The sequence below is a fragment of the Ranitomeya imitator genome, chromosome 5 (genome assembly GCF_032444005.1).
Source record: "Ranitomeya imitator isolate aRanImi1 chromosome 5, aRanImi1.pri, whole genome shotgun sequence".
Lineage (NCBI taxonomy): Eukaryota > Metazoa > Chordata > Amphibia > Anura > Dendrobatidae > Ranitomeya > Ranitomeya imitator.
Genome location: NC_091286.1, coordinates 72,552,285 through 72,575,958, shown reverse-complemented (window position 1 = coordinate 72,575,958; position 23,674 = coordinate 72,552,285).

The following is a 23,674-nucleotide window of genomic DNA, read 5'->3' as shown; positions in this document are numbered from 1 at the left end:
TAAATTCTTCATGTTAACAATGCCACAATGCATGGCAGACGTGCTTAACAATTCCCGATATGGTGGAAATCCCGAGTCTGAATTGAAAATGGAGTGAAGAAAGGGATTGTTGCAAGGAATCTGTGAAAAAAAGGCAAGGCAATAATTACTACAAAATACCAGCAACAACATTACAGTTATAAGTCAGCTTTAACTGTAGGAGATACAATAAAAATGTCTCACTGAAGACTCACCATCAAAAGCTCCATTGGTGAAATGGAGAAGCGGCAATACGTGTCACTCCTACAGATGAGGTGTCCAATCCGTTCAACCAAAAAGTCAAAGTTCTCCGCTTTTATATGAACGTACCTGAAAAACTTCTCGGCATTTCCTCTTAACTCCATGTATAATGTAGAATACATGCCACGTGTCATTCTCTGTGCAGTGATTGGGTGGATCCAAAAAACGGCATCTGCGCAGACGCATGATGTGCTTTCCGCTCGTTCTCAAGAACAATTGCTTTCAAATGATTCGCCTCAAAAGTGAAATCCACATAAATCTTCAGAATGTTTGCCATCACGCCTTCCATCTTTGCCACTTGCTCTACAACCTGTCAAAATGGGCTGTAGAAACACTGTATACATAGGTTTTCAGTAGCCATTAACGTTTGGGAGCCTCCCACGGGCATTTTTAAAAAAACAGATCTGTCTTAATCCGTCGTAAAACGGATGAAAAACTGATGCGATGAATCTGGGTTTTTGCCGGATCCGCTAGTCGGATCCGGCGAAAAAACTGATCCATCGCGTCAGTTTTTCACAATTTCCAACGGATTGTGACTGACGGCAAAAAACTGATGTATGAAAGCAGCCTTAATGGGAATCAGACACCAGGTTTTTGCTGCATCACCTGAGAGCAGAATGATGTAGGGAAAGAGACCCTGAATCCAATGATATATCACTTTGTTTATTGGGTGCAGTAGTTGTAACACAATCAGAGTTCTTAGGTTTAGTAGAAAGCTGCCCCGGCCACATCAGGCTCTGTATGTGCATCGCCTATTGACAGTGAGATGCTTATCACATGAGGGGCGTATTCAGATGTATGCCCAAGCACCAGCTAGTCACAATAATGATTATGTCCTAACCTTCACTGTAAGTAAACAACAGCACACAGCTTGATAAATGACACATCGCTGAAATCTGTGTTTTAACACCTATCTCATGCTGTCCTCAGATTACATAACAAAAACCTGTTGACAGATTCCAGTTAAAGGGTTTATCCAGACTTGGGGCTCAAGTCTGGAGTCACTCTATGTGACTGCAGACTTGTGAATCCTCACAGTGTGTAGTGTGCTCACTGTCTTGCTTGTAAGGATTCTCCGGGGATAGTGGCAGGAACAGGTGAGCATGTGACCTCATATATGCAAATTGCATACAGTCAGTTATGTGCCGACTAGACGTGCACTGCCTTGTCTAGTCTAAATGTGCCCGGACGTATGCAAATTGAATACCTGCTGTCACGCGCCCATCCTCTCCCAGTGGAGGCATCGGAGAATCTTGGAGATAAAGTGGCCACAGACTTTAGCCCCGATCCAAGACAACTGGTTTAAGTTCCCCCACATACTATAAGAAAGAATGCCACTGTCACAGCTACTTACCTCCCAGCTTTCCTGCTCCTCTTACATGGCTTCTTGTATCCCTCTTGTGTTCTGACCTCTGATTCTATCTATATGGGCACTAAAGAACTATCCCTTGACTTTGAAAAGTACTATGCTCACCAGAAGTGGACATAGGCGCAGAATAGCTTATCATAAAGCACAATTCTACCAGCTCCGGCCTCGAGCCCTTGTGCAGCTGCACAGGTTGCCCACTGTATGCCACTGTACTATTTTTATAACTAATATTTAGCTATCCATGGACACTTGAGGTTTCCATAAGCACTACCTGTGCTAAGGAAATCTTTTTAATTGGCTTGATTCTTGTCTGCTGACTGCCCTGACCTCTACTAATGTACGGTACTGAGTGATATTGAATAAATTCTGACCTGACCTCGGCTTTTCTGGCTGCACTTCATGGATGTCGTTTTGGATCTATGTTTAGGAAATCATCATCCGTCAGTTTTTGCTAATGAAGGCTACTTTGAGGTTGTGTTCTTGGGGATCTTGCAGCATAGTCTAGATTCTTGTAGATGAGAGATGGGGGAAATATCGGAGGACCCCAGAGTTCCCTTTACCTTTTTTCATTGCAAGCCAAATCTGTGGCAAACCCCAGATGTACCATCAAAGCAGGCGTTACTTCAAAATGACTACAATTAAATTCCTTATTTCTCCTGTTCAGGGTTTCCAACTGGCGAGAAATTCCAGGACAGCCCATAAAAATAGGACACTTTTTTTTACTTATCCGTAATAACAATTTAAGGCATCCGTGATTTTTTTGAAGTTGGAGAAACTCATATTATATTGTTTGTAATTATCGTAATTTTACAGTTCTCAGTAAATGCAGCTAATGTCTTCATACAAGAATGATGGACTGTAGACATGGATCACTTAGAATCCCAATGATTATTGATTTCAAATGTGTCCATAAAATATATTATCTGTCTGTGATTTTTTGATAACCTACAGTGGTGTAATGCTGTTAAAGGTAAGCTGTATCATCAGAAAATTACCTATAGTTTACATCAGGTTTTTGTGTTACATTTTCTTTCTAAATTTGGCAATATTTTTTTTACCACAATCTTTATTTAAAATAAAAAAAAATAGTAGTTTTGCAATTTTCCCATGGGGCTTTTTTATACTCACATTTAGTGTTTTTTTTTTTTTTTTTTTCAGAAAGAGATATCAGCAAGCTCTTTATCATCAGAGGCAGGATTACAATGACAGGTGACACCTCTTTACTGAGCTGGTAAGACAGGATCCACTCCCTTTAAAATGTCGCAATTACCTTTTCACACGCTTATTAGATGCTTAAATATACAAAATATTGTATGAGTTCAATCTATTGCTACTAATGTGCATGAAGATCAGTTACAGTCTGAAAAAGCTCTGGTGGCCAGCGACAAATGTTTTTTAAATAGATTATTATGATCTGAAAAAAATATTGCCAAAATTAATTAAAAATGAGCAAAAACACAAAAACATAATTTAAACATTTGTCATTTTCTCATGATACTTTGTAGAAAGGGACACTGGTCATCATTAAAGAAGTTGTCCACTACTTGGACAACTACTTCTCATACCCCTCGCTGACCCCCCATAAAATAATAAAGCTTATACTTACTTTCTGTGGTGGCGCCGTTCCCGCGGTGTCGGCACTGGCTCTCCCCAGGGATCCCGTGTGTTGTTGTGACATATGATGCTGGAGCCCACTCAGCACTGCCATCACTTCCCCCGCCTCCTGTCGAATTGAGCAGGAAGAGGAAGTCCGAGATCAGCTGCAGCCCTGACTTCCTCTTCATGTTTGATTTATACCAAGGCGGGGACAGTGATGCCAGTGCTGATTGGGCGCCGTTGTCACATGTCACAACACCGCACATGAACCCTGGGGAGAACGAGTGCCAACAACACGGGAACGGCGCCAACATGGAAGGTAAGTATAAGCTTTATTATTTTATGGGGCCAAATATTTCGATCAAGAAGGGGTTGTCCTAGTAGTGGACAGCCCCTTTAAAGGCAACCTGTCCCACTGAATATAGTCTGTGTTCTGCAGAGCATGTTGATATATATGAATGTGTGGAAAAAAAAAGTTTAAGGCCACGTTCATACATTCAGTATTTGTTCAGTATTTTACCTCAGTATTTGTAAGTGAATACCAGGAGTGGGTGATAAATGCAGAAGTGGTGCATATGTTTCTATTAGACTTTTCCTCTGATTGTTCCTCTCCTGGTTTCGTCTTATAGACACTGATGTAAAATACTGACCAAATACTGGACTTGTGAACGTGATCTAAGTTGTCATTTTCCATGGTTAGGAGTCAAGGGCGAAGCCCAATTAAGTGATTTGCAGTTTTCCCCAAATGATTGTGCATACAGACATAGCTGTCAGTCACTCAGTATCACCTCCTCCTTGACTCCTAGGCATAGAACACGCTGTGATTTTAATAAATAAAATACGTTCTACTCTATATTATATTGTGACGGGTTCCCTAATTGTTTTGTAGAAATATAACATTTTTTGGTTTTTATGAGATATGATTGTGTTGTAGTGCAGTTTTATTGTTTTCTCTTGCGTTCTCCTTCTGAAATGATCTGCTCTTTATTTTCCAATCACCTTGACTTACAACTTATTTAAGAATCAAATAATGATCCTACCTTGTCCCTCTGCTAATCCTCCAGACACAAAGGTCTGCAGCTTATCCTGAAAGAGCGACACTTTAGTTCTCCTGTAGCCAACTGGGCTGTCCTATATTGATTTGCTCTACTGTAATTGCAGCCTCATTTATGTCTTCCTTTACAGCCTAGTCCTTTTCTCTGTAGTGCCATATATCAATTTACTCTATGTAAATGACTAACTTTTCATCTTAAGGGACTCACTTGTTCTATTAGCTATTGGGAGGAAATAGAATTATATAAGACCTTTGTCTACTTTGCCCTATGAATAATATATTGCATCCAAAATAGTTCCACGAACAGTAAAATGTATCTACCTCTAAGACTAGGAGTGGGTTTACGAAGTTGAATTTAAAGCGGAATTCCAGTCCAGTTCTAAAAATAATGTTTAAAGACTATATATATCTTTGCACAAAATTTCGTTATTGTTCATATGCTTCCTAAATACAAGTTTAAGCAAGTTCCTAAATAGTCTTCATTAAAATCAAATCCTACCATTTTGCTGCTGCATAATGTCTGTACGTCTTTTATCTAGCAGAGTGCTAATGGTGAAATTTTACAAGTTCATCAGAGCTCTTCCTCCTGGTTCTGATATCTCTCTGCACTCCTTCCTTTGCTTTCAGACGGTGTTAGAGCAGCCAACAGGGAGTGATTTGTACACAGATCTCCAGAGCATGCAGAGGAGAGGAAGCATGTAAAGCCTCAGAGAGGGCAGAGAAGCAGACTATAGAAAAGTAGGAAAGAAAATGAAGAAGGGATAAGGTTATTCATATAAATGTATTCATTATATTTACAGTCATGGCCAAACGTGTTGGCACCATTGAAATTGTTAGAGAAAATGAAGCATTTCTCTCAGAAAATTATTGCAATTACACATGTTTTGTTATACCCATGGTTATTTAATATGAAAATCACACTTGAAACCAGATAAAAAGGGGAGAAGTTGACTAAATCTTTACATTGTGTGTCTGTGAGTGTCACACTAAGCATGGAGAGCAGAAAGAGGAGAAGAGAACTGTCTGAGGACTTGAAAACATTTTTGAAAAATATCAACAATCTCAAGGTTACAAGACCATCTCCAGGGATCTTAATGTTCCTTTGTCCACAGTACACAACATCATAAAGAAGTTTACAACCCATGTGTTATGGACTGACCTGAATTGGAGTAGTGATATTGCAACCACAGGACAGCACCAGCAGGTAGCGTTGTCAAGAAATATCCAGACGTTGGTACATGGAGCAGCAGTATAGGTGGGAGGATAAGCAGGTATCATAGTCAGGAAATAGCCAGAGATTGGAACACGGAGCAGCAGTATAGTTGGGAGGATAAGCAGGTATTGCAGTCAGGAAATAGTCAGAGGTCGGTACACGGAGCAGCAGTATAGTTGGGAGGATAAGCAGGTATTGCAGTCAGGAAATAGTCAGAGGTCGGTACACGGAGCAGCAGTATAGTTGGGAGGATAAGTGCTGAGGAGAGCCATAAGATCAAATACTTAATTAACCTCAAGACATAAGAGATTGGGAGAAGCGATCCATAACGTGTATTGTTTAACCTTACATAAGCTTTCTCAGATCAAAGTGAAACACTAAAGATGGCTGCCATTTCCTGTTTCACTGCACCATGTGCTGATATCCAAGATAACGCTCACCCTGATGACCTCATGGATCCGCCCACAGTGACGCCCACCTTGATGACCTCATGGACCAACCCACCCTGATGTCCTCATGGATCCACCCACCTTGATGACCTCATGGACCAACCCACACTGATGACCTCATGGATCCGCCCACCGACTTGCTCATTGCCCAACCCACTAACCAATGGAATACATCCGATCACTCCCACTTTAGAGCTAACCGAGCCCCACTTACAGGAGTTATATAAACTTATGTTCTGACTAAATAAAGACCCTTGGAGCTGAGTCATAGATTGATCAAGGAGAGTTTACATCCGACTGTGTGTGTCTGGTGTATTTCTTTAGTGCACACCTGATTGATATCCATTATGCCAGGAGTAGGCAACTAGAGTGAACATTTCTTATTGTTCAACCTAACATAAGCAGGTATCGTAGTCAGAAAATAGACAGAAATTGATACAGACCTGTATGGAAAGAAGCTAGACTAAAGGCTGGGAGCTCAAATAATCTCGCAAGGAAGGAAGTGCAGTGCCAGGTTTAAGTAGGTTGTTCAATGAGGCAGGATCAGCGTGTAGGTATTTATTTTTGTAGCCGGAAGGGATATGCTGCACCTATATCAGTCACCCTTACGGATGCTAAAAAGCTAGACTGCAGTTTGCCAAAATGTACATGAGTAAGCCAATATCCCTTTGGGACAGCATCTTGTGGATAAAGGAGACCAAGATAGAGCTTTTTGGTAAAGCACATCATTATACTGGTTACTAAAAACGGAATTAGGCTCCAAAGAAAAGAACACAGAACCTACAGTCAAATATGGGGGATGTTTGTGACAGCACAGAGTTTATTCTTAATTGTGCCAGATGTATTGTTTAGTAGGTCAAGGGACATGAGCCATTGTTCAAATGAGCCTGTATGTTGACTCAGGTTGTATGTTAATCTGTGGAATGCCTGCTGATTAGGTATTGTATCAGCCACTGCAGTTTACTAGAGGGCAAATATGCAGGTTATTTGAACAACAGAACTATAAAGTATTACCTCCACCAACCTTTCCCAAATTTAGTGGGATAATGCCCTGAATGACAGCTGTGGGTATAAAAGGGACCTCTTTTCCGCTCCAGAGAGACTCTACAGGACAGCAGCCAAGGAACCATGGTTCCAACTAGTAGAATACAGGTCTGCTCCACTGCCCATCACAGAACCCATGAAGATGCTTGGAGATCCCAGATTGGGACAATCGGGTCACCTGGTTATATACCTCACTGTACTTGGTCAGCTTCCTAAGCTTGCCGCTACCTCACCTCTGTGGGTGCTCGCCAAAAGTGGGGTTCTACTGGTTGGGGAAGTTGGCCCTGGATGCCGCGAAGACGCAGATGTTCTAAATCCCGTTGAGCCAGCAGAAGGGTGACACTATCATTTGCACCATCTTGTGCACTTCCTAGGACTGTTTAACAACTAGAAAGAAAACCCCATAAAAAGATATATACTTTATTTGAATAACCAAAAAATGAAAAAATAGGTATAAAAACCCACAAAAAAGTCCCTATCAAATGTATACAGTCCTAAGAAAAGAGGACAAAGGATCCCCCACAGATAACCTTAATGCAAGCTGGTAGAATAAAGATAGACTGTGTGATGCAATCTGTGATATATTTAAAGCATCCGTAAGGGTGACTGATATAGGTGCAGCATATCCCTTCCGGCTACAAAAATAAATACCTACACGCTGATCCTGCCTAGATGCGGAGGTTGGCACCCTAAGAAATATCGAGAATGGCGCCCCCGCTCGTACGATGACTCTCCCTGATCTCCTATCTACTTACTATAAGGGATAGAAATAGAAACAGAAGGCCAGATGGCTGTAGTTAACTTGTATAGATATGTGATCCCACAAAAACAACCCCTCCCCTCAAATGTGATGTGAGGTAAAGGGATAGGATCTATACATACATCAAGCGCACAAACTATATACAAAAAACCGAATAAGTCTACCAGTGCTTATAATACAAGAAACATAGCAAATGCTACAACCCTAGATGCATATAAAAATATCAGGACTGATTCAAGCAATGCATATAAACCATATAGATACAAAAAATGGCGCGCTACCACATACATCCAGATATATAGTACCTAGATATTTTCAACAGTGTGAACAATACAACTGATGCATAACACAGCAATGAGAAAAAAAAAAAAAAAAAAAAAAATTTTTAATATAATTTTTTGATATACTCATCTGCTGCACCAAATAGTTCACAACTGAAGATCATTCCAGATGTAGTGGCCAGACACACGATAAACGCGCAGATAACATCTCCAAAACACCTCTCGACGCGTTTCCCCCAATCCAAACTGGGTTCATCAGGAGAGACCAGATATGTACATGGCAAAGATTGAAATGATAGGGCTGCTTTTTTTTTTTTTTCTCATTGCTGTGTTATGCATCAGTTGTATTGTTCACACTGTTGAAAATATCTAGGTACTATATATCTGGATGTATGTGGTAGCGCGCCATTTTTTGTATCTATATGGTTTATATGCATTGCTTGAATCAGTCCTGATATTTTTATATGCATCTAGGGTTGTAGCATTTGCTATGTTTCTTGTATTATAAGCACTGGTAGACTTATTCGTTTTTTTGTATATAGTTTGTGCGCTTGATGTATGTATAGATCCTATCCCTTTACCTCACATCACATTTGAGGGGAGGGGTTGTTTTTGTGGGATCACATATCTATACAAGTTAACTACAGCCATCTGGCCTTCTGTTTCTATTTCTATCCCTTATAGTAAGTAGATAGGAGATCAGGGAGAGTCATCGTACGAGCGGGGGCGCCATTCTCGATATTTCTTAGGGTGCCAACCTCCGCATCTAGGCAGGATCAGCGTGTAGGTATTTATTTTTGTAGCCGGAAGGGATATGCTGCACCTATATCAGTCACCCTTACGGATGCTTTAAATATATCACAGATTGCATCACACAGTCTATCTTTATTCTACCAGCTTGCATTAAGGTTATCTGTGGGGGATCCTTTGTCCTCTTTTCTTAGGACTGTATACATTTGATAGGGACTTTTTTGTGGGTTTTTATACCTATTTTTTCATTTTTTGGTTATTCAAATAAAGTATATATCTTTTTATGGGGTTTTCTTTCTAGTTGTTAAACGTTTCTATTTTCCCTTGGAGCATTTGTTAATTTGGTAAACCACTTCCTAGGACTGTAATATATGTTATTTACTGTTGATAAAATATTACCGCAGTGTGTTACCCTCACCTTGTGTTGTCTGAGTAATATTTTGCTCACGGGGAAAGAGTGCGAGCATTCAGTGGGATGAGCCCTGGCCTGTGCAGTCTTTCTATAGACAGCCAAGCCAGCAGACGAGAGCACCTACTGACCCTCGCGTCTCCACAGAGTTCAAAGATGTTTTGTAGATGTTTTGCTTCCTAGGTGCCTTGACTGTGTAAGGAGATAGAAGAAGACGCAGCGTCAAGAAGAGTTAAATACTGTAGCATAGTAATGTAATTGTTATTATTGTTTTATATAAATTGCATTTTATCCTTATGGCCGATTTGTGTCTTGGTTTTCCTAGAGGTTTTATCTCCAGGCCATCCCCAGGGATTGGGTAGGGCTGTCCATAGGGGAACCATTACGAGGCATAGGGATACAGTTTAGTAGCAGTCAGGATAAGACATAGTTTTGTTATTATTATTATTATTTTCATTCCACAATGATCAAGAGATGAGGATCCCCGGAAGAAGACTTGCTTCTTGTAACTCAGATGCCCCTACTAGAGTATATGAAAGTAATTTTCATTCACCTAAACTGAACAAGCCTTTAACCCCTTAGGCTGGGTTCACATTACGTTCTGGCAGTCCGTTACACGGACTGCGTTACATAGTGGCATAACGCGGTGTAACGCAGTCAGTTAACGCTGCCATTGAGCTCTATTTCGGGCACCTCACCATAATGGGCGTGCGCTAGCAATGTGCCGTCATTGAGTGACGGACCCTGGGACGCGGGCTGCAGTGTTTCCGGGTCCGTCATCACTAGCGCAGATAGAGCATCTGCTAGCTCTATCTGCGCTAGCGCGATGACAAGTTAGCACTTGTGTTAACGCTGCCCGTTTAACGCATGTGTTGAACGGGCTGCATTAGCGCAATGTGAACCTAGCCTTAATGACAGAGGTATTTTTGTTTTTTGCATTTTCATTTTTTGCTCCCCTTTTTCCCAGAACCATAAGTTTTTTTTATTTTTCGGTCAAAATGGCCATATGAGGGCTTGTTTTTTGCGGGATGAGTTGTATTTTTGAACAACACCATTGGTTTTAACATATCGTGTACTGGAGAACAGGAAAAAAAATTCCAAGTGCGGTGAAATTGCAAAAAGAGTGCAATCCCACAGTTTTTTTTTTTTTTACCATGTTCACTAAATGCTAAAACTGACCTGCCATTAAGATTCTCCAGGCCATTACAAGTACATAAACATAAGGATGAATGACCTCAAGGAGATCAAAACATCCAACACCACGGAGACACCATCACGTGTTTCTCAACGCAGTGATCCAGAACACTGCCCCCATCCCTTATGGGAAATATGCAAATGCATGTAGAAAAGTCGAGGGGACACCATCACGTGTTTCTCAACGCAAGCAATGAATAGCCAGGTCTTTCACCCGAAACAGCTGTCTGTGGATGGATACCATGTTTTGGTATAGGTGGTTTTCCTTTTTGGATGCTGCCCTTCCCGTGATTGTTCCTTCCCGGTGAAAGACCTGGCTATTTATTGCTTGCGTTGAGAAACACGTGATGGTGTCTCCGCGGCTTTTCTACATGCAATTACAAGTACATAGACACTAAATATGTATAGGTTCTTTTTTAAGTGGTGAAAAAAAATTCCAAAGTTTGTTAAAAAAAAAATTGCGCCATTTTCCAATATGCATAGTGTCTCCATTTTTTGTGATCTCTTGTTGGGTGAGGGCTTTTTGCGTGCCGAGCTGACATTTTTAATGATATCATATTGGTGCAGATACGATCTTTTGATCGACCGTTATTGCAATTGCATTTTAATGCAATGTTGCGGTGACCAAACAAAAAAAATTAATTCTGGCGTTTTTACTTTTTTTCTCGTTACGCCGTTTAGCTATCGGGTTAATTCTTTTCTTTTATTGATAGATCGGGTGACACCAAATATGTGTATATTTGATTTTTTTATTGTTTTATTTTGAATGGGGCGAAAGGGGGCTGATTTAAACTTTTATTTTTTTTATTTTTTTTATATTTTTTAAAACATTATTTTTTTTTTTTTACTTTTGGCATGCTTCCATGGGAGACTAGAAGCTGCAGTTGACCGATCGGCTCTGCTACATATAGGCGATCATAGCAATCTAGCTATGACAACCATAGAGGTCTGCTGGAGACCTCTGGTTGTCATGCCAACCCATCGGTGACCCGCCATCACGTGATCGGGTCACCGAAGGGCGGGATTTCCGGCGCGCTTGCCGGAAGCATGAGTTAACAGAGATTGACAGCAGCATTTAACGGGTTAACAGTTGCGGATGTGCAGCGTCCCAGAGTCCTGGTCATTGCAGTAATGTCGTTCTTCCACCAGGGGGGAGTGATGTTACGTGTGATGGCACCAAAGGAGTTCACCTTACCAGTTATCACAGCCGCACACACACTTCACACTCCAGTCCACCAGGGGGAGCTAAGGGTTCTATCTACTAGGCCACTCCTCACATTAGGGTAAAAGTGGTGGGTTGGTTAGGAAGTTAGTCAGTCAGAAGGAGGAGAGGAGAGTTCCTGGCTGGAGACCGACGAGGAAAGGTCTTCAGGCCGAGCTGGCTAGGGTGATCTCTAGTCAGATCCAGACCGAAGTCTGAGGAGGAAGAAGGATACGGAGCTGCGCCTGCAACCCATGTGGCAGCATCCTAAGAAAGGACATGAAAGGAATTGTGTTGTAGGGAGTGAGCCACGAAGTCACACCAAAAGGAGAACAAAAACCAGAAGGAGTCCTGTCCTAAGAGAAGCTGCCTCCTTCTGGAGCGCAGGCTGGTGGCCGGAACACTGAGGGAGTAATAGACTCTACGCTTTACTTCAGAGACCGGCAGGGCAGTCAATTCCAAGTTGGCTGTCCGACCTAAACATCTAAGCAGACACGGTGGCAATTGTGGAGGAGGGGCGTCTCTAGGGTCCCTATAAAATAGCCTCAGGCCATCACCGTCATACAGGTTTGTCCTATCCATCTGGGGACAGAGACAGAGAAGTAACAACAGTGAGGACCTTATGGTAGCTAATGCAAGTAGGGACCTACTACGTTACTGTGCGCAAGAGGAAGGCTACTGATTTCCACCTGGATAAGGGGACTCTGGAATTGCCATCAGACCGGCCGGACCCTGCCTACCCTGTCATCCGGCACTCTGGACTGTGGATGCTGAAGCCTTCAGTAAAGGTAAAGAGACTGCACCCATTGTGTTCTCGTTATTCGCCGCGCCTTACATCCTCCACCATCATCATCTACACTTCTCGGAAGCCCTGGGGAAATACTTCACCTGTGGGAAGGTATACCATCTAGCTGCCATAACACCACCCCAGCGGACCCCTAAGCAGCGTCGGTCACCCTGACCGAATACCACAGGTGGCGTCACGAACACTACCGTTATCTACGAACTCTGCCTTTTATTGGGCGCCCCTCATAGGGCCACTGTCCGGGTCAGGCCACCGTGACATCCTCGCTGAGGGAACTGAAGGATTCGGTACAGAGTACCCCATTGCCCTTATGTGGGGGCGATCCAGATGGATCACGATTCCACCCGCTACTGTTGCGGGCACATGGCAGCTGTATATATCAGCTGTCATGTGCCTGGAAAGGTGTGGGCTCAGCACCGGAGCTCGCACCAAACAGGGGAAGTCTGACATCGGTGTACTATTACGCACATTGTCGGAAAGAGGTTAAGGGGAATCTGTCAGAAAGTTCTTGCTATATAATCTGAGAGAAGTATAATATAGGGCAAAAGAGCCTGATTCCAACAATGCATCACTGGTCTGCTTGGTGTAGTTTTGATAGAACCCCTGATTTATGTGTTGTAGATGTAGCATATAATGCTGTCCTATGAATAACCTTGACTACCCTCCTGATTGGCAGGTTCTTGTATACAGTGTACATTGGCAGCAAGCTGCCCATCAGTGGTGGGAGCAGGGTTACATGGATTAATCTGACTGCCTGCACATGAGACCTAGGCAGGCAGTGATAATCTTCTGCTGATAAAACACTGATTGCATTTAAACTAAAACACATAGCTTAATAAGTGACACATCCTTGGAATCAGGCTCACATACCCTAGAGTATGCTGCTCTCAGATTAAATAGCAAAAACCTAATTAAAACAGATTCCCTTTAAGATGTCTGTTCTGTCTCCGCCATCTAATATTGTTACCCTGATTATTTGCTTGCATAATTGCAGTTTCCTCAGTATACAGTATTGATATATTCATGCCTTTATTCATCTGTGATGCTTTGGCTCCCTCTAGCGGTCAGAGTTATGTTGGCAGTTCAATCTTGTTTTTGTATTATCCATGTCTGATTCTCCTCCTCCTTTGCAATGCATTATGGTAGCTCAGCCTCCATTTCCCTCCATTTTTCCTTTCACTTTCTTCAGTTTGCCTTCAAGAAAAGACGCTTCACTTCATCCCCCTTGCGATTGCATTGCCGGTATGTCTTTATGCTTCATATAGATATTCCTGCTCTATATTAGCTTAGTTTAACCAGTTGTACTCCCAGTTTAGTCACTAGCTTTCTAAATGTTATGCATAATGTATATCATGTGTATTATGTATCTGTTCTATGCCATGCACTGATTCTATGTATATCATTGTTCACAGTTTCACCGCATCAATATACCACTACGTTTAATAAAGCACAGACTCAACCACAGTCTCCTTATTGGACCCCGGTATAGCGGTTTAGCTGACTGTATAGCTACGTATGAGCCTGCCTCAGCTAGTGAGGACAGAACAGTGAAACGGCAGCGATCCAACTAGTGGGATTCAAGTCACCGGCTACTCAGAGACTAAATACAGCTGCAGCAATCTCTGCACAGCCAAGCACTTTCCCAAGACACCATGTCTCACAAATCGCATAGGACAAGATCTGTTACTTCCGTCTTCTCAAAGACAACATCCATCAGCAGCGCTGTCGCCATTGCCCGCGCAAATGCTGAAGCTGCCAAAATACGAGCGAGCTTTGCTGATCAAGAGATGCAACTTAAATTAGAAAAAGCACGCATAGATGAAGAGAGAGCCGATCAAGAGAAAAGGTCGCGCTTAGAGAGAGCCGATCAAGAGAGAAGGTCGCGCTTAGAGAGAGCCGATCAAAAGAGAAGGTCGCAGTTAGAGAAGGCACGTGTGGATGCCGCCTTAGAAAGCCTAGCAGCAAAAAGGGAAGCTGCCGCAGCCCTCGCCGAAGCAGAATCGCTAGAAGCCGCGCAAAATCCCAAGCTGCATAGCCAAAGCAGTACGTCGAGTCTGGAGTTTCCACTGCAAGACTCACCACAACGCACATCTCAGTATGTTAATGACCTTCCTGATCCAAACTATAACCCTGAACCAGTACCAAAACCAGAATACGACACCTCCAGCGAAGTGAGCGAGAGTCGTCACGAGGCTCAGGACAGAAACAAACTCGAAAATGTGAGGCAAAACAACTCTGCTAATGACTACCTTGCCCCTCATCAGGTAACCAACGTGGATCAAATTCAAATTCAAATGAGCTTTATTGGCAGGACTAAGTACATGTTAGCATTGCCAAAGCATATGGTAAAAATACGGGGGTGGGGGAGGGGGGGCATATAGAGGTCCAGGGAATATCAAATTCCTTTTAGAGGATAGGGGATGTTTCCAGGGTGGGGTATAGGAGTCCATGACATATTGGGCTCTTTAGTCGGGGGATAGGGATATGTCCAGTGTTGGGGTACGGGAGTCCATGACATATCAGGCTCCTCTTAGTCTGTGGCAGGCACTGACATATTCCGCTGCTACGGCCACTGCACTTTCCTCTTCCCCCAGTATTATCGGCAGTTTCTCTTCCTCCTCCTTGGAGGTGAAGTCTGGGAGGAGATCAGACAGCCTCTTGAAGTGAGTGTCCCTCACTGCGGAGTATTTGGGGCACCTCAGCAGGAAGTGGGCCTCATCCTCCACGGCCTCCTGGGGGCACTGCTGGCAGAGTCTGTTCTCTCGAGGCTTGTAGTTCTGTCGGTGCCGCCCGGATTCGATGAGTAGGCTGTGGGCGCTCAGTCTGTACCGGCTCAGGATCTGTCGATCTTTGGGGTTTTCTAGTTTCTCTAGATATGGGGCCAGTTTGTACTCCCTCTGTAGATTCCGGTATATTGTCAGTTTCTGGGATTTGTTTATGTCGTTCCTCCAGATGCTGAGATATTCCTCTTTGACTTTGTGTACCATTTTCTGGATTTCACCTTTTGTCAGGCCATGGAGGTTGATGGCTTGGTCAGACTGGCTTTGGGTACTTTTTCTTGGGAGGCTTCCTGAGGCTTCCTGGTGTAGGAAGGCTTTGTGATGGTAGGAGCTGGGACTGCTACTTTGTAGATGAGCCTTGAATGACAGCGCCTTCTTCTTTATTGCAATGTGTAGTGGGAATCTGCCCAGCTCTGCTCGGCAGGCGCTATTTGATGTGCTCCGATGGACTTGGAGAAGATGCTTGCAGAACTCTAGGTGGAATATTTCTGTCGGCCCAGCGTCCCACTTTGACCAGTTTGGGTATGCTGACGCACCGTACATCAGGCCGAAGCAATACGACACCGGCTGGCGCCACCATGAGGACACTAACAGGTACGAACGCACCTCACATCACTATCAGGGCGACCCATCACCAGTATACTCTGCTGACAACTGGTTCACGACAGAATTTGCCAAGTTCTTCACACGACGTGAACTGGTTGCCAAGGGACTCATGAAATTCACTGACCGAGCTGAAGGTTACAGAGCTTGGAAAGCTTCCTTCCAAAATGTCATTAGAGATTTGGGGCTACAACACAGGGAAGAGATAGACCTGTTAGTCAAATACCTGGGAGAAGAGTCAGTCAAACACGCAGTAAGGATCAGAGACATTAATATAAACCGCCCTGAGACTGGCCTCAAAGAGATCTGGAAAAGGCTGGATGAGTGTTACGGCTCAGCAGAAGTAATAGAAAGAGCCTTGTTCAAAAGAATCGATGACTTTCCTAAAATATCTAACAAAGGTCTCCAGAAACTTAGAGAGCTAAGCGATTTGCTAAAGGAAGTCCAAGTTGCCAAATACGAGGACGACCTACAGGGACTTGCATTTCTCGACACAGCCAGAGGTGTTAACCCTATAGTCCAGAAGTTGCCCTACAATCTACAGGAGAGGTGGCTCACACATGGTTCCACGTACAAATACAAACACAGCGTTCCATTCCCTCCCTTCTCCGTTTTTGTTGACTTCATACACCAACAAGCAAAAATTAGAAACGATCCCAGCTTTGACTTTGCAATACCATATGCCACACCGTCACCACCTGCAAATCCACGCAGAACATCTGTGGAAGTACACAAGACTTATGTTTCTTCTCCAGGTTCTAATTACAGGTCTGCTGGCTGCTCCCAATCAGAGACAAAGGTGCAGGACCCTGACAAGCAGTGCCCACTTCATCAGAAGCCTCATCCTCTCCTGAAATGCAGAGCCTTCAGAGGAAAATCTATACCAGATCGCAGAAGCTTCCTGAAAGAAAACGGTATCTGCTACAAGTGCTGCTCGTCCACAGCTCATCTCGCCAAGGATTGCAAGGTCAGTGTAAAATGCACAGAATGTGGCACCACAGATCATAACACCGCTCTACACCCTGGCCCAGCTCCATGGAGTACACAAAACACGCCAGCTGACAGTGAGCATGGCGGGGAGGAAAGGAACACTGATACAGCTACGCCAGAGATCACTTCACAATGCACCGAGGTCTGCAAAGGGACAATAGACAGTAGGTCCTGTTCAAAAATATGCCTCGTCAAAGTATACCCGAAGGGCCATAGAGACCAAGCTGTAAGACTGTATGCTATCTTAGATGACCAAAGTAATCGATCCTTGGCTAGATCAACGTTCTTTGACCTATTCAACATCAAAGGGCCAAGCACTCCCTACTCCTTAAAGACGTGTGCAGGTACTGTGACAACAGCAGGCAGGAAAGCTACTGACTACCAGATCGAGTCTTTAGACGGACAATTCTGCCTACCGCTACCTATGATCATCGAATGTAACCAGATCCCAGACAACAGATCTGAAATCCCTACACCAGATGTAGCAATCCATCACGCTCACTTAAAACAAATAGCACACCTCATACCGGAACTCGACCATCAGGCCCAGATAATTCTGCTGTTGGGGAGAGATATCCTACAGGTTCATAAAGTGAGACGTCATATCAACGGACTCCACAATGCTCCCTATGCCCAAAGGCTAGACCTAGGATGGGTCATAATTGGCAACGTATGCTTGGGACGCATGCACGCCCCATCTTCTGTGACAAGCATGCTGACAAATACATTGGAGAAAGGACGTCCCATCTCTGTTTCAACCTTGTAACAATGAGTTCCATGTCAGGGAACTGCCACACAGCATCCAACTACCTGATCATTTAATAGACTTTACTCACGACAGCAGTATAGTGTCGGGAAGCTATGAGGATCAGTTAGGGGGCACAGTCTTCCAGATAACTAAGCAGGACAACCAAGTGGCAATGTCGGTAGAGGACAAGTTGTTCTTAGAGGTAATGGACAAGGGACTCGTTAAAGATGAGACCAACAGCTGGGTCGCACCTCTTCCCTTCAAAACCCACAGACCACGTCTACCGAACAACAGAAATCAGGCATTACAACGTTTCTCCTCTCTCATTCGTAATCTGCAAAAGAAACCAGAGATGAAAGATCACTTTTTCTCCTTCATGTCAAAGATTTTTGAAAACCGTCACGCAGAACTAGCTCCCACTCTCAAAGACTCTGAAGAATGCTGGTTCCTACCCATGTTCGGAGTATACCACCCTAAGAAACCAGGCCAGATCAGAGTCGTGTTTGATTCCAGTGCTAAATTTAATGATGTCTCCCTGAATGACGTTCTGCTGACAGGACCAGACCTCAATAACAAACTACTGGGTGTACTTATGCGCTTCCGTAAGGATTCCATTGCCTTCATCGCTGACATCCAGCAAATGTTCCATTGTTTCCTTGTGAGAGAGAGAGACAGGAACTTCCTAAGATTCTTCTGGTACAGAGACAATGATCCTACTAAAGAAGTCACAGAGTATCGCATGAGAGTGCACATCTTTGACAACAGTCCTTCACCTGCAGTCGCCATTTACGGACTCAAAAGGTCAGCTCAGGAAGGAGAACCAGAATACGGAGCAGATGTCAGACAATTCATAGAAAAGGACTTTTATGTCGACGACTGTCTAAAAGCCATGCCTTCAAATGAGACTGCCATCAGTCTTCTCAGGAGAGCTCAGGACATGCTTGCCTGCTCGAACCTTAGGCTTCATAAAATAGCCTCAAACAGCCAAGAACTCATGGAAGCGTTCCCTTCTCAAGACCTATGTAATGGTCTCAGAGACCTGGACCTGGGGTCAGACCCCGCACCAATGCAACGCAGCCTCGGGCTTCTCTGGAATCTACAATCAGACACTTTCACCTTTCAGGTCAGCCAGGAAGAAAGGCCTTTCACACGTAGAGGCGTCCTGTCTACCATCAACAGTCTGTACAACCCCTTGGGTTTCGCAGCTCCTGTTACTATACAAGGCATTGCCCTACTAAGAGACTTAACTAGGGAAACATCTGACTGGGATGCACCTCTGCCACCTGATAAGAGGATCCAGTGGGAAGAGTGGAAGAACTCGTTAGCGGCACTCTCCAACTTGCATATGCCAAGACCATACACCCGTGTGCCATCTACTGAGATACAGAGCCAAAGACTGTACGTATTTGCAGATGCTTCTGTCAAAGCAATTGCCGCTGTTGCCTACCTCAAAACTGTAGACTCCAAATGTCAGTGCCACATTGGTTTCGTCATGGGAAAGGCCAAACTCGCACCACAACCAGAGCACACTATACCCAGGTTAGAGCTTTGTGCCGCAGTCTTAGCCGTTGAGTTAGCGGAGTTCATCGCATCCGAAATGGATATCGACCTGACGCAAGCCAAGTTCTACTCAGACAGCAAAGTAGTCCTGGGATATATCCACAACGAAACCAGGCGATTCTACGTTTATGTCAATAACAGAGTGCTACGAATCAGGAGATCAGTTCACCCACAGCAGTGGCATTACATACCCACAGACCAGAATCCTGCAGATCATGCAACTAGAGCAGTTGACGCAAGTCGACTAGGAAGCACAACGTGGCTCTCTGGACCAAAACTATTGTACATTGAGGAATGTTTTCCAGACACCTTCGAACTTGTAGGAGAGGACTCAGATGCTGAAATCCGCCCTCAGGTGTCTACACTACATACAATGACCTCTGTTATCCAGCTTGGATCTTGCAGGTTCGACAGATTCTCAAGTTGGAAGTCACTTACTCGAGCCATTACCTGCCTGACACATATAGCTCGCTCATTCAGGACCACCAGAACTCGTGACATGGAAAAATGTAAAGGAGCAGCGAGGCTCACCTACGAAAGCCTAATCACCTTCATGGCTGAAGCTGCAGCTATAATCAATGCAAGACCTCTGGTTCCAGTTCCTAACGACCCTGAGGAGCCCTTGTTATTGACTCCAGCTACTCTACTTACCCAGAAAACAGGACTGTCCAGTACCCCTCCAGGAGGATTCGATGCTAAGGACCTCTACAAGCGCCAATGGAGACAGGTACAAAGTCTTGCAAATACTTTCTGGGACAGGTGGCGCAAACAATATTTGTCTACCCTGCAGCCACGTACAAAGTGGCAATCTACTAAACCTAATCTCAACATAGGTGACCTTGTTCTTGTGAAAGACTGTCAGATTCACCGGAACCAGTGGCCACTTGGTCTAGTTACCGCAACGTTCCCGAGCAAGGACGGCAACGTCCGCAAAGTTGAGCTAAGGATGACCAAAGGGAATGAACCTAAGACATTTTCCAGACCGGTATCTGAACTGGTCCTATTGTTGCCTTCGGAAGAAAGGAGTAGTGACATCCGTTGATGCCAGACGGGGAGTGTTCTGTCTCCGCCATCTAATATTGTTACCCTGATTATTTGCTTGCATAATTGCAGTTTCCTCAGTATACAGTATTGATATATTCATGCCTTTATTCATCTGTGATGCTTTGGCTCCCTCTAGCGGTCAGAGTTATGTTGGCAGTTCAATCTTGTTTTTGTATTATCCATGTCTGATTCTCCTCCTCCTTTGCAATGCATTATGGTAGCTCAGCCTCCATTTCCCTCCATTTTTCCTTTCACTTTCTTCAGTTTGCCTTCAAGGAAAGACGCTTCACTTCATCCCCCTTGCGATTGCATTGCCGGTATGTCTTTATGCTTCATATAGATATTCCTGCTCTATATTAGCTTAGTTTAACCAGTTGTACTCCCAGTTTAGTCACTAGCTTTATGTATATCATGTGTATTATGTATCTGTTCTATGCCATGCACTGATTCTATGTATATCATTGTTCACAGTTTCACCGCATCAATATACCACTACGTTTAATAAAGCACAGACTCAACCACAGTCTCCTTATTGGACCCCGGTATAGCGGTTTAGCTGACTGTATAGCTACGTATGAGCCTGCCTCAGCTAGTGAGGACAGAACAATGTCCTGCTGATTTTTTTCATGTTTGTTGTAATGAGAAACTTTAGTAGTGCAGTATTTGAGCAACACGATTATGAATGAGGTTTTAGCTTCCATGGAAGGCATCAAGACCTGCAATTACCTGCAGCTTTTTAATAGATTAACGTACAAAGATTTGCACATGTTCCTACTTTGTCTCATTTTGCACAAATTGCATCTAACGTTTGTCTATTAGCTTTGAATAGAGGTAAAACAATGGGTGATGAAAAGCGTTCAAGCCCAGCCAAATGTCACTATTTAATTCAGCCATCTTTTCCTCCTTCCTGAGACCCGCAGCCACTGCTGTGTCACGTTATACAACAGCGTTCTCCATTTATTTCCTGACAAGCACCATTTACATCTTTTCCAGTACATCCTCCTACGACCAAACACTGCTCTGTTTGAAACAGGGAACTTGACTGCTGTTTTTTTCTTCTGCCCACGACTTGCAGTTTCTGCCTCTGTTGTTGTAATAAAGTAGTTCTACCTCCTACACAATGACATGCACGTTTAGCTGTGGTCCCCCCCATGTCCTCCTTACTCCCCATTACTAACTAAATGACTAATGAATAATTAATGAAGAAATATGTTTGTAGTTACATGCTGGATGCTAAAAGGTTTGTATAAGATGAGAAAATGATGCCTGCTTTCCAGTGCCGTAACTAGAGCCAGCTAGGCCCCGGTTCAAAATGTGAACCTGGGCCCCCCCATCTGCATGTTCGTCAGATGTATGGGCCCTTGTTGCATTCCAGAACCTGTGACAACATATGTGCTTGCCCTCTCATGTATCCATCTCTCCATCCTGTAATAATGTCCCCGATCCTGACCCCTTTCTGTAATAATGTCCTGATCCTGTGCCCTCTTATTGTAATGATATCACTCATCATAGGCCCCCTCCTGAAATAAAGTTCTCCATCCTGGGCCTCTTCCAGGTATAATGTCATCCATCCTCAAGCTTTTCCTGGTATACTGTAATGTCCCCCTTCCTGGGCTCCTTCCAGTAATAATGTCCCTCATCCTGGTATAATGTCTCCATCCTCGGCCCCTTCCTGATATCATGTATCCCTTTGTTGGTATAATATCCTACATCCCTTTCTGATGTAATGTCCCCCATCCTGGGCCCCTTTCTGGTATAATGTCTCCCTTTCCTGGTATAATTTCCTCCAGACTGGACACCTTCCTGGTATAATGTCCCCCAGGTTCGGATGGCTTGAATAGGGGCCCTCTGTTTTGGGGGCTTGTTCAGCTCGCAGTGGCAGGTCTCTTCCACTATTTGTTACAGTTGGGGCAATAAAGCAGCCACTGCAACCACCGAAAGGACTTCTCAACACCAAAGTGAGTGCCTCTCTTATGAGCTTCTTTAGCTAACTGCACCGCCAACCCTTCTGGAGCCATCATTTGCCAGGTGATGTCAAATTCTCGAGGAAGCTGCATTCTTCGGCGCCTTCAGCCATTTTTCATGAGGAGCCTCTCTCACTGGCCCATGGTCTGCAGAGTGCTTGCAGGTAAAGCAGTTCTATCCTCCAAGTTGGAGGTTTTCCCAGGGTGACCTACCTCCTCAGCTCGGCTAGTTTGGGATCGGACTGCATTAAATGTATCCACTCATCTCTGGGACGACCCAGAATACAGATGACTCTGGACTAGTCTCGAGACCCTTGGGCGGTTATTACAGCAGCAAACGGTTTGAAGTCACCTCCGAGTTCTTCATCCACATCTCTCTTTGGGCCTTCTTGAGTGACTTGGGACAGAGTATCTGCATGTGTGTTCTGAGATTTGGACTGGTAAGAGATTTTGTACTGATATTGGGTCCTTCATTCCACCCACCTTTATTCCAGTGCACCCAGTTTTGCATTCTCCAGGTGAGCGAGGGGATTGTTTACCATCTGCATATGTATTTCTGATCATGACAAATACTCTGCAAGTGTTTCGGTCACAGCCCACACTAGCGCCAACAACTCTAGCTTAAGCAAACTGTAGTTGTCTGCAACCGATCGACATAAGCAATCACCCTTTCTCTTCCTTCTTGCACCTGGATCAGTACCGCTACTAGTCCATACAGGCTTTTGTCGGTGTATTATTATTATTATACATTTTTATAGAGCCTTTTATTCCATGGCGCATGTGAAAAGGGGGCAAATATAGACAAATACAATTAAACATGAGCAAGAAACAAGGCACACAGGTACATAAGGAGGGAGGACCCTGCCCGCGAGGGCTCACTATCTGCAGGGGTGGGTGAGGATACACTAGAAGAGGGAAGAGCTGGCTGTGCGGCTGTTCAGTAGGTTGAGGATCACTGCAGGCTGTAGGCTTGTCAGAAGAGGTGGGTCTTCAGGTTCTTTTTGAAGGTTTCTATTGTAGGCGAGAGTCTGATGTGTTGTGGTAAAGAGTTCCAGAGTAAGGGGGAAGCACGGGAGAAGTCTTGGATGCGGTTGTCGGAAGAAGAGAAGAGAGGGGAGTAAAGAAGGAGATCTTTAAAGGATTGGAGGTTGCGTGTAGGTAAGTATCGGGAGACCATGTCACAGATGTATGGAGGAGACAGGTTGTGAATGGCTTTGTCTGTCATTGTAAGGCTATGTGCACACGTAGGAAGGGTCCTCTGCGGGTTCTCCCGCAGCGGATTTGATAAATCTGCAGGTTATCCCTGCAGATTTATCACGGTTTGTCTTGCGGTTTCCGCTGCGGGTTTTACTCCTGCACTGTTTTACTATTGATGCTGCATATGCAGCATCAATAGTAATGTTAAAAATAATTTAAAAAAATGGTTATACTCACTCTCCGACGTCCCGATTTCCTCGGGGCTGCACGCGGCGGTCCGGCTCCAAAGATGCTATGCGAGAAGGACCTTCGTGACATCACGGTCATGTGACCGCGATGTCATCGCAGGCCCTGCTCGCATAGCAACCCTGAGACCGGACGGCC